The sequence below is a fragment of the Pseudonaja textilis genome, chromosome 1 (assembly GCF_049901715.1).
Source record: "Pseudonaja textilis isolate UNSWEBS1 chromosome 1, rPseTex1.2, whole genome shotgun sequence".
NCBI classification, from domain to species: domain Eukaryota; kingdom Metazoa; phylum Chordata; class Lepidosauria; order Squamata; family Elapidae; genus Pseudonaja; species Pseudonaja textilis.
Window position 1 is genome coordinate 50449758 of NC_141990.1, and position 11308 is coordinate 50461065.

Genomic DNA, 11308 nt, shown 5'->3' on the forward strand with positions numbered 1-11308 from the left:
ATGTCATGGAACTTAATAAATTGCATTGGATAATTTCATTTTTTGCTCTGAATATAAATGATTCCAGAAGCTTTGTTCCATGACTAAATAGTTTGTGAAACATGTGAGTACTCCAGCAAAGAAGAAACAATTAGGGTAGCCTTAGAAAAGAGGCCAAGTTTATTTTCTACATCATAATATTTTCAGAAAGTTAAAACTGCAGTCCTTGTTTTGTATTTTTAATTCATGCTGGCCACACAGATAAGAGAAGAGCTGTGGTGGTGCAGTGGTTAGAATGCAGTATTGCAGGCTAATTCTGCTGACTGCCAGTAGTTCGATTCTCACCAGCTCAAGGTTGACTCAGCCTTCCATCCTTCCTATGTCAGTAAAATGAGGACACAGGTTGTTGGGGGTAATATGCTGATTCTGTAAACCACTTAGAGAGGGCTATAAAGCACTGTGAAGCATTATATAAGTCTATTGCTATTGCTAAGGGCATACAACCAAAATGGGAAGTAGGCATATTTTCAGCCTTACACTGATATAATCAGCAATGCAACTGAATTAGATGGATGCAGATCTAATGCCTTTAGAATGGGGATTATTTTAACTGATATCCCTCCATAATATCTGCTTTCCCCCCAACTGTGTTTTAGAACCTGGGTAAAGAGTTGCACAGGAAAAAAGCAACAGAGAGAGAGAGAGAGAGAGAGACAAAGACTGAGACTGCTGCCCATATGTAACTCCTAACAGATATTATGCTGATCCTATAAAAATAAAAGCATGCATTGCAGATTGCTAAAAATGGAAAATGAACATTTATTTAGAAATCAGTCTTGTTTTGATTTTTATTAATTTTGATTTTCCTTCCTTCCTTCCTTCCTTCCTTCCTTCCTTCCTTCCTTCCTTCCTTCCTTCCTTCCTTCCTTCCTTCCTTCCTTCCTTCCTCCCTCCCTCCCTCCCTCCCTCCCTTCCTTCCTCTTTTATTTTATTTTATTTTCTTTCCTTTCTTTTGGTGTCCCTCTCTTTCTCTCTTTCTCTTTCTTTGTTTATTTCTCTTTTTCATGGTTTCTGTTGTTGGTATATTTTGGACCTACCTAGTATGTGAGAAGAGAAATTAAGAATAGTTGTTTACCTTAAAAAAATCTATAAATAGCTGCAATAGTTCTAGAAATATTACAAGCTCCCTGCTTCCTTCAAAAAAAAAATTGCATGGGAGTTCCGGCCATTTTTGTTATCATCCTATGGTTTCAGCACTTCCCCCTATCTTTGGGGAAAATAATCGTATTAAATAGTATTACAATTAGTAATAGTATTTCTTCTCACAAAAAAAAACTTTTCTAAGAAAGAAAAGACAGAATCGTTACATGGCATCTTTTGGCTGGTAACTTTCAAGAATCTCCTCCATCTAGTTACAGGAGTCTCTAACCTTGGCAACATGTGGGAGTTGAAGTCTGGCAGGCTTAAAGTTGTCAAAGTTGGAGACCCCTGATCTAGAACAACCTGTAAGACATTGCAGAGTTTGCCTGAAAGGCTTTCTAAACCACACATGTACAGGCTCTCAGATAACTTATCAACAAACATATTGACCAGCCTACGAGCTTGTAAGGAGCTGGATCAATCAAGTGACCAGCCAATGATGGCACTGACTATCTCCTCATCTGGTGATCTTCACATGACCTGACCAATGATCCAAGATAAAAGTGGAGGGAAACTGAAACAGGACACTTCAATTGAAGTCCCACTGAAGATGTTGCTTCTTCTGACAATGAAACATTTGGAGATAAACAGCAAGCTCGGAGAACAAATGACTGCCAACAACTTGCCTGTGTATGTATCAGAACTTAGACTTGTCAAGATGTGCAATAGCCAAGACTAAATGAGATTGAAACTTGCACACGAACATGTTAAGACACACTGCTATGATATCAACAATTCCCATGTTTAATGCTAAGATCCTTTTCACCTGAGGCAGATACTCCATGCTTGTCATATCCTCTTCTAAGAGTGAATCCTTAGGATAAGATGAAAGATCACCCAATTCAAGTAAGTCCTCCATTATTTCAGAATGAATAGGTCAAAATAAGTCTCTAGTAGCTCAGGTTCCTCTGCCCAAGACTTTCCTCATTGCAGCCACAAAGCCCATTCGAACAATAGCACTGCTGGCTTGCGTATCAGAAGACAGATGCTACTGTGCTTGCTTGCAAGGGAGAGCATATTGGAAGTGAAGGTCTACCCAAGAGTAATCCAGCATGCCTGGCTGAATTTGCATCCAAATAAAACTTTTTGAATAGTAGCATGATTAAGGCATTATAACACAGTCATAGAATTGGCTTTTTAGCCTTAATGAACATTAGCTGATAAGAATAGGATAGCTATAGCCTCCAATATAAATCTATGCTACTTAACCTGCTTGAGTAGCACAGCCTGGAAATAATATATATTTATTGTCTGTAAACCCGTATATGCTAATATTTATTTTTTTTGAAGTCTGAATAATATGATACATTGTTTGAATTCTGACTGTCATTCTCCTATATTCATTATCTGGGATTTAGCCTAAAGCTCAAATGGGTTTGACTTTTGTCTTCTGGGCTGATTTAGTGGCTACATTTTGATCTTTCTGTGTCTTTCTCAGGCTGTGAGTAGCCCTTTGGAAATTAGACCTTGGACTATATAACAATGCTTTGCCACTCCCACCCTCTCCCCCAACCTAGTATAAGGCAACCATGGACTTGTTTTGAGATTCCAAACATTATGGAAAAAATTAGTACATCTTTAGACCTCCAACTGTGTATAAATTTTGCTTTGCCTAGCTCATGGTCAGAATAATTCAGACTGTTCTCAGAATTGGTTTGTAACCATTTGACAATTATAAAGTCATCAGAATAACAGAATCTGTTGTATATTGTGTTATACAAAGTAGAAATTCAATCCTTTTTTCAAAAAATCAGAAGTTGAGAACAATTTATAGCTTCTGATTATTACCAAATAAGCCAAATTTCATGTTCATTGGCTAAGGCAAACAATTAAAAGACTTCATCAAATGCATTTCCTAAGTTGAGCTAACAAGAGAAACTGGCAAAAATGTTACAAGAATTCTATCTTGACCATGACATACACATATTTAAAATTATCCTTGAGATAATTTTAAACTACTTTAAATTCTCATTGAAGTAGTTTAAGCTGTTTTGTTTATTAATTCAGTAACAATATATTCATCTATTTATTAATAGTTATTAAATAAATTAATTTATTAATATTATTAACAATATTAATGATTAATTAATATGTATTAAAATAAATACAAAATAAAAACACCATATAAACTAGCCAGCAGCAGCAATTCAAAGTTTAAAGCAATATAAAGTTTAATTGCAATATACAGTAATTAAGAACTGATTACACAGCCTATAGAAGTAGAAAGGTTTTTCATTGGTTCCAAAATGAAATTGCTAATGTGGGTTCCTGTCAAGCCTCCCTAGGGGAGGGAATTCCATAATTCCACCTATCTTCAGTATCTTCATCACCATTATTACTAGTTTTCAACTCTATCTTGACACTTGCCTCTGAGTCTTTCTTCATCCCAATATTATCGATCCTAGAGTAATATCCTCATATACAAAGAAGTAAAATAAACCTGATACCCAAAGATCCCATTTGGTATACTTTTAAGATTGTTTTCATCCCATACAAATCTTGTTTCAAGACAAGGGATAATGTCAGATGTTGAAATACTCATAGCTTTGAAATAATTTTAATGTTTTTTTAAACATTGGGCAGATTTAGGATGGTGGTCTTGGCCGAGTCCACCTTTTTGAAAGTGTTCCAGGATGTGGTGAACCATGAATCTCAACATATGTTGAAGTATTCAAACGATTCATGGCCCATGCCAAAATTCAATTGAAAACTCAACTTGCTGTAACTATGCAATGTAGAAACAAAAAATAGCTATGTGAATTGGCTTTGAATCCAAGTAGTTTGGCCTGACTGCACCATGGTTCATGGATGCAGAGGTTAACAATCATACTGATGAGTGAATGAGGAATCCTAAGATTGGATTGAAAATATATATTACTTTGGTTTAGTTTTGTGATATGTCAGTTATATCATTGCAATTTTTAACAATTCCTGTTCAGACATCCTGAGCTTCTGGATCTTAATCAGACTTTCTACATTATTTCAGTACTTTTTAGTTCATGGTTCAATGTTAATGCAAAAGACACCTAGAACACTTTACTCCTTACAACCTTCTCTGTTTACAGTTGTTTATAACAAAATCCTGAGGGATGGTATTATTCGTATTATTATTTCATGCTTTATATCAAGAATATTTCCCCATAATGTGAATGTTCAGCAATGGAGAAATACTACTCAGTGATCTTGGGAGTACATGCAAGTTATTTTGGTCCATGGATCTATTTTTTTGCCAAGAAATTGCAAATATGAATAATAAAAAATAATTTCTCAAGTGTTTGCAGCAGGCTGGTTTCTTATCTCCTCTTATAAAAACATAAGTGTTGGCCAATGAAGCCAGACTGTCTTTTCTGAGTGCCAAAATATTTAACAGGGATTTATTAATATTAGGGGTAAAAGCAGTCTTGCTAAAAGCAAAAGAACAAAAAAAGAAAGGAGATGATACTGTTTTTTTCCTTCTTTTAATAACTGTTTCAGTAGCACAATGCTTTAAAAACAAGGCATATTGCCCTGTTGTAATATGGTTTTAAGACATGATTTGGATGGAAAATTTAAGTAAGATTAATGCAATTTATTATCCAACAGGATATTACTACAAGCCATGCTGCTTGGCTGAATTTTTGAATTTCAATCTAATATTTCAAATGAGAATTCCAGATGGGTATCTTGTTCCCCTCACAAGGGTGATATTAAGTTTGTGAAACAGAAGAGGTGAAACTAGTTTTAGCACTTGATTAATCATTTAAATTACTTTGCTCCTCTTTGAACTTATTGCCTTTTGTTTATCAAGTCACTCCACTAAAACCCCAGCCAATCAAAAATACAGGCAAGATGCCAGATTATTAATATATTCAATGAATGATTCAGGTCACCTTGAAGTAGGAGTCACAAATGAATTTATAGCAGCATTGAAAAGACAGAGTCATTCTTGTATACTGCTTAATAAAAGCACTTTAGCTAATATTGTTATTATTTTTAATTTATGAATGGAATAATGAACACAGCTGGTTATGTAGGCATACATGCAAATATCTGATTAAAATTAGACTATATAATGAACTGATTCATTTGCTCCAGAAATGAATAAATATATAATTAGTTTGAAAAATAATAATAGGAAACTGCTTCTCATGACATGCTCAGTGCCTCTATTGTTTTTTGTTTTATTAAGGAAGGTTTTACTAATTTCCATCCTATCCTCAAAGTCCAGAAAAATCTGACCCCCATCAACAGCATATTTTTTTGAGGGCTCCCTTAAGATGAAAGTAATTATTTATTTAGTTTGTTGCTGCCTTAAAATAACAGGCAAGGGATTAAGGTGGAATATGATTATATTTTGATCTGGGTAAATGTAATTTAGTGATCAACCCACAATATTAAGTTGTTTCTCAATTTGCTAGGAGTTCAAATAGTAAACACATCTTAACTAAACCGTCTCACTGATATCTTGCATGAAAGAGAATGAATGTGAGGAAAATGAACAAGTATGTACACTTTCTTTACAAGAAAGTTGGGATATATTGGTAAATGCAATGGAAATATTTTCATTGAATGAGAGTGGTCAGCTGATAAGCCTCATGAGTCTAGTATGGGCTATATTGTAAAGAAGTTGGTTCTAGAAGTAGATATAAATATTTTTTCTGCAAGAACTAGCAAGTAGGATTAAAATCTTTCCTTACTTAGGGCCTACACATAAAGTTTTTTTTAAAAAAAAAATGTAAATCAAAAATAAGTAACCAATCATGAAACCATCTAGTTGTCTCTTCTGAATATTATGACTTCAGGAAATTGATTACAATTTCTTCTCAAATTCTATCAGGATAAACCATAAGTATCTGACATAAATTTAAATTCCAGACCTTCTAGCTAACCTCAAGCTCATAAATGAATTCCTAAAAGCTGACTTGTGCCAGAAGATCCAACTCTGTAAAAAACCACTTGGCAGAAGCCATTCATTTCAGTGACATGAACTGCTCTATTTAGCTCTCATTCAAACCTTGAAAGAAAGGCCAGATATCCATAAACAAGGACTTTCTTGAATATCCAGGTCTTTGGTTAACTGATGGATACAAATAGAGAGTTTATATGTGGAATCTGGAAGAAAAAGTAATGGAAAATAATATCAAGGTCTTTCCTTTCTAGCTGTTAAGAAAGATGGACCATATATCCATGACTTTGGAGTATATGCCCAGAGATACAGTAAAGTTTATTCAATTTTGAATTTGATACAGTAAACTCTGGGTTTGGAATGCAAAAGAAATGTTCATTACAATGCCATATCATATTTCAGTTCCAAAAACTTTGCTTAATTTAATTGTGAGCCACATTCTTAATTTCTAAATTCTGTGGTTATAGTACTTCTTGGAAACTAAATTGCTCCTCCTGCTCCTCCAACAAAAATCTTCTTAGCAAGTAGAAGAGGGCCACAGGAATTATGGCAGCAAAGTACTGAACATGTTTGAACACTCCACTTGCTTGAATAAGATTTCACTATTATCTTCAAGTTTTAGTTTACTGAATTGGTATCAGATCCTAACAAAGAGTAGTTATTCCAATGCTTTTCTTCTCTGGAAAGAATTGTTCATAGTTTTCTGGACTTCTAGACAAAAGCTCTAAATTGTTTCAAAAATTATTCAATATATTATTGATATGAGGGTGAGTTTCACTCTTGCAGTATGTAATATTATGGAGCATGGTATTCCCTGATGTGATGGATGTGAAGGTTATTGTTTTTTTGTTATGGTTGGTTGCACAGTCAGCCAGATGTTTAGACTGGATTTGGCATTTTGCATGCTGGTTCCTAGTTCTTTGGAGCAGATTTAAATGAGTGTTGGGAAGTTTCCATCATCTTTCAAGGGAGGAATACAAAAGCCTTGCATTAGTGCCAACAACCAAGTTGAATAAAGACATCTGTAATACAGGTTGTGATACTAGAGCACCAAGTAGGATTTCCTGCAGATGTATAAGTAGGAGAAATTAATTTTGTGATTATTCTCTGTTGCACTTATGCAACTGCATTGGTGGGCTCGCCTGAGATTTATAAGTCTCTCCCAACCCTTTGTCCAAAACCAATCTGAAAAAAGGCACAAAAAGATAATGCATTATCAAAGAAACTTCAGGATGATCTGATCATTTTGCCACACATAATGGTCCTGTGTAGTTAATAAGGCCATAACTTTGTGGGGGAAAAAAAATACTTTCTTTGATATTAATACATTTCCTTTTCTGATTGTAGAGCTTGCTTGATATTTTAATGTGAAGTCATTCCTTGTGTAAATATGGTTACTGAAGTACTGGTGAACAAATATCTTTCATTTTTTTGCATTAGTAAATATCCAAGAAATAAATTGCTTCTGTAGTAGTAGAATGATCATCATTATGATCCAATATCTCTCCTAATTAGAATTTATTAAGTTTAAAATCCTCTAAAATCTGTCAGCAGTTGAAAGAAGCCAAAACCACTATTGTGGTCAAATATTTTGTTGGCCGCTGAATATATTCCATTTAGACTAGCTGCTGCCTCAGTAATAGTTGTAATCCAAATGAATTTTTTGAGAATGAAAAATACTATTAAGACATGTTTTCTAATCTGATTCAGCATTTGGACACAATTATATAAAATATCTGCGTGGGTGCAGAACCGCACAGAAAACTTCTGTGTGGCCCCATAGCTTGGCCTGATTGGGAGTGAATCCCATCTCTACTGCTGGCCAAACCTTCAAGGGGTCCCTTACTTAGGAAAAAGGAACTAGAGTATGGTCTATCTTATATTTCCTTGTCTGCTGTGTTACTTTCTGACCCTTACTTTTATGAAGTCTCTTAATTCTGTGAATGATATCTTTAGGCATTCAAGCACTGGGGAAAAGAGACTTATGCTTACCTTATTAAACGTATGAAGTAGTTGTAAAACTTATTTTACATAAAAATTGCCAGAGTCTGCATGCAATAGCCTTGGTTCCAGTTTTTGTGAATTCCTAATAATCAACACTGCCTGGTCTGGCTAAGTGGCCAGGTTATATCCCTAAGTTACAGCATTATTCCAAGCAATGCTGTGTGTGTGAAAACCCAAGCTGTATGGAGTGACCCTATATAGATAGTCCTCAACTTATCTAAATAACTCCTTTTAGAGGAAGGGTGTCAAATTCAAGGCCTGGGGGCCAGATCCGGCCCACAGGGTGCTTAGATCTGGCCTGCGGGCTGCCCTGGAAACAGCAAAGGACCAGCCCGTGGTGCCTCAGCCAGTGAAGACAGAGCTTGAGAGGGCTCCGCACAGCCCTCCCAAGTTCCATTTTTGCTGGCAGAGGGTTGCAGGAGGCGGTCACAACCAAAAATGGAGTTCAGGAGCCCATTTTCACAGGCAGAGCACTTGGGCCACCACAGGCACCCCTCCTACATAAGTGATATCATGCTGGCCATGTCCACCCTGGCCATGCCCACCCTGAGGTCAAACACAACCCTGATGCGGCCCTCAATGAAATTGAGTTTGACACCCCTGTTTTAGAGGATATGCCTTTATGACCCTGTATCTCATATGCCTCAGCTTATTGTGGAGACTACAAAATAAATATTTTTAATTTTCCAGTTTCAAAATCTGTCTTCTCTCAACACAAACCTTGAGATTGAAATTAGCCTTATTCATAATTGACCTTTTACAAGCTGGCTTCTTAGATTAGAGAAAAGACATTATACATAATAATTGGTGACTAGAAACCTTTTATGGATTTTTTGCATAAAAAAAACCCCAATTTGTGATTTATGGGTTTGATGGCTAGACAAGATAGATTATAAAAAGATGAGTAATATGATGTAAATTTAGAGAGAGGATTAAAACATATTGGTACTTCTAATTGCTGTGAAGAATATCAGAAGCCACTTTTTAATATTGTTTTTCTTTCTTTTCTATTTCTCTTCATCTTTTTTCACTTTTTTCTTTTTCTTTTATTACTTTTTGTTGTATGTTATACAGTATTAGTTAGTGTTAGTTTTTATCTTGTTTAACGTTTTTAAAAAAATTATTAAAAATTAAATACATTGACTGGTTGATGCTGCTCAGTGGTGGGATTCAATTTTTTTTACTACCCATTCTGTGAGCGTGGCTTGGTGGGAGTGGCAGGGGAAGGATACTGTAAAATCTCCAGTCAGAGGTGGTATTGGCTGCTTCTCCAAACTATTCAAAATTTCTGCTACTGGTTCCCCAGAACTGGTCAGAACCTGCTGAATACCACTTCTGATGCTGCTGCTTACACCACCACACCCTTCCTCTATTCACTCCTCTTCTTGGTTATTTTGACCTTGGTGACAGAGAAAGCAGGCACTGGTTTCTGCAAAAGCCATCTTCAAAGCACAGTTCAGGCATTACATAGTCATTTTATATACAGGCAGTTCTTGACTTACAACACTTGGTTTAGTGACTGCTCAAAGTTCCAGCTGCATGGAAGAATATGACTTATGACTATTTTTCCCAGTTACAACCTTGGAGCATCCCCATGATCAGGTGATCAAAATTCAGATGCTTGGCAACTGGTTCATATTTATGACCTTTGCTGTGTCCCAAGATCATGTGATCACCTTTATCAGCCGTGGTGGCGCAGTGGTTAGAATGCAGTAGTGCAGGCTATTTCTGCTGCCTGCTGGTTGCCTACAATTTGGCAGATCGAATCTCACCAGGCTCAAGGTTGACTCAGCCTTTCATTCTTCCGAGGTTGGTAAAATAAGGACCCAGATTGTTGGGGGCAGTATGCTGACTCTGTAAACCGCTTTGAGACTAAAGCACTGTGTAGCAGTATATAAATCTAAGTACTGTTGCTATTTTGTGATCTCACTTAACAACAAAAGTTAGGGGCTCAACTGTGGTGGTAAGTCGAGGTCCTCCTATACATTGGTATACAATAGTAGCTTTCCCAAATATGTCTGTTAGTAAACACATATCCAGTAGTTTTTTTTGAAGACTGGCATACATACCTGTAAATAAAAAAGCTAGCTATTTAGAAAATTGAAAATAGCACTTTCTTGGCTTTCATCAGAGGACAACAATGCATGTAATTGGGTAGATAGATAGATAGAATTCTTTATTGGCCACGTGTGATTGGACACACAAGGAATTTGTCTTGGTGCAAATACTCTCCTCAGTATACATAAAAGAAAAGATACGTTCGTCAAGAGTCAAGAATCATAAGGTACAACACTTAAGGATAGTCATAGGGTACAATAAGCAATCAAATCATACTAGGAGACAGTCAATATAAATCATAAGGATACAAGTGACAAAGTTACAGTCATACAGTCACAAGTGGGAGGGAAGGGGTGATAAGGAGTGATGAGAAGATTAACAGTAATAGTAGTGCAGACTTTGTAATAGTTGGACAGTGTTGAGGGAATTATTTGTTTAGCAGAGTGATGGCATTTGGGAAAAAACTTTTTCTTGTGTCTAGTGCTCTATAGCGTCATTTTGAGGTAAGGAGTTGAAACAGTTTATGTCCAGGATGTGAGGGGTCTGTAAATATTTTCACAGCCCTCTTTTTGACTCATGCAGTATACAGGTCCATGACTGAAGGCAGGTTGGTAGTAATTGGTTTTTCTGCAGTCCTAATTATCTTCTGAAGTCTGTGTCTGTCCTGTTGGGTTGCAGAACCAAACCAGAAAGTTATAGAGGTGCAGATGATAAGACTCAATAATTCCTCTGTAGAACTGTATCAGCATCTCCTTGGGCAGTTTGAGCTTTCTGAGTTGGCGCAGAAAGAACATTCTTTGTTATGCTTTTTTGATGATGTTTTTGATGTTAGGTGTCCATTTTAGGTCATGTGATATAATGGGACCTAGAAATTTGAAGGTCTCTACTGTTGATACTGTGTTGTCTGGTATTGTAAGAGGTGGTAGTATGGGAGGGTTTCTTCTAAAGTGTACCACCATTTCTATGGTTTTGAATGTGTTCAGTTCTAGATTGTTCTGGTTATACCACAAGGCAAATTATACAACCTCCTGTCTGTATGCAGATTCGTTGTTGTCTCAAATGAGACCAATCACTGTTGTGTCATCTGCAAACTTCAGTATTTTAACAGATGGATCGTTTGAGATGCAGTCAGTGGTATATAGGGAGAAGAGAAGTGGAGAAAGCACACAGCCTTGGGTGACA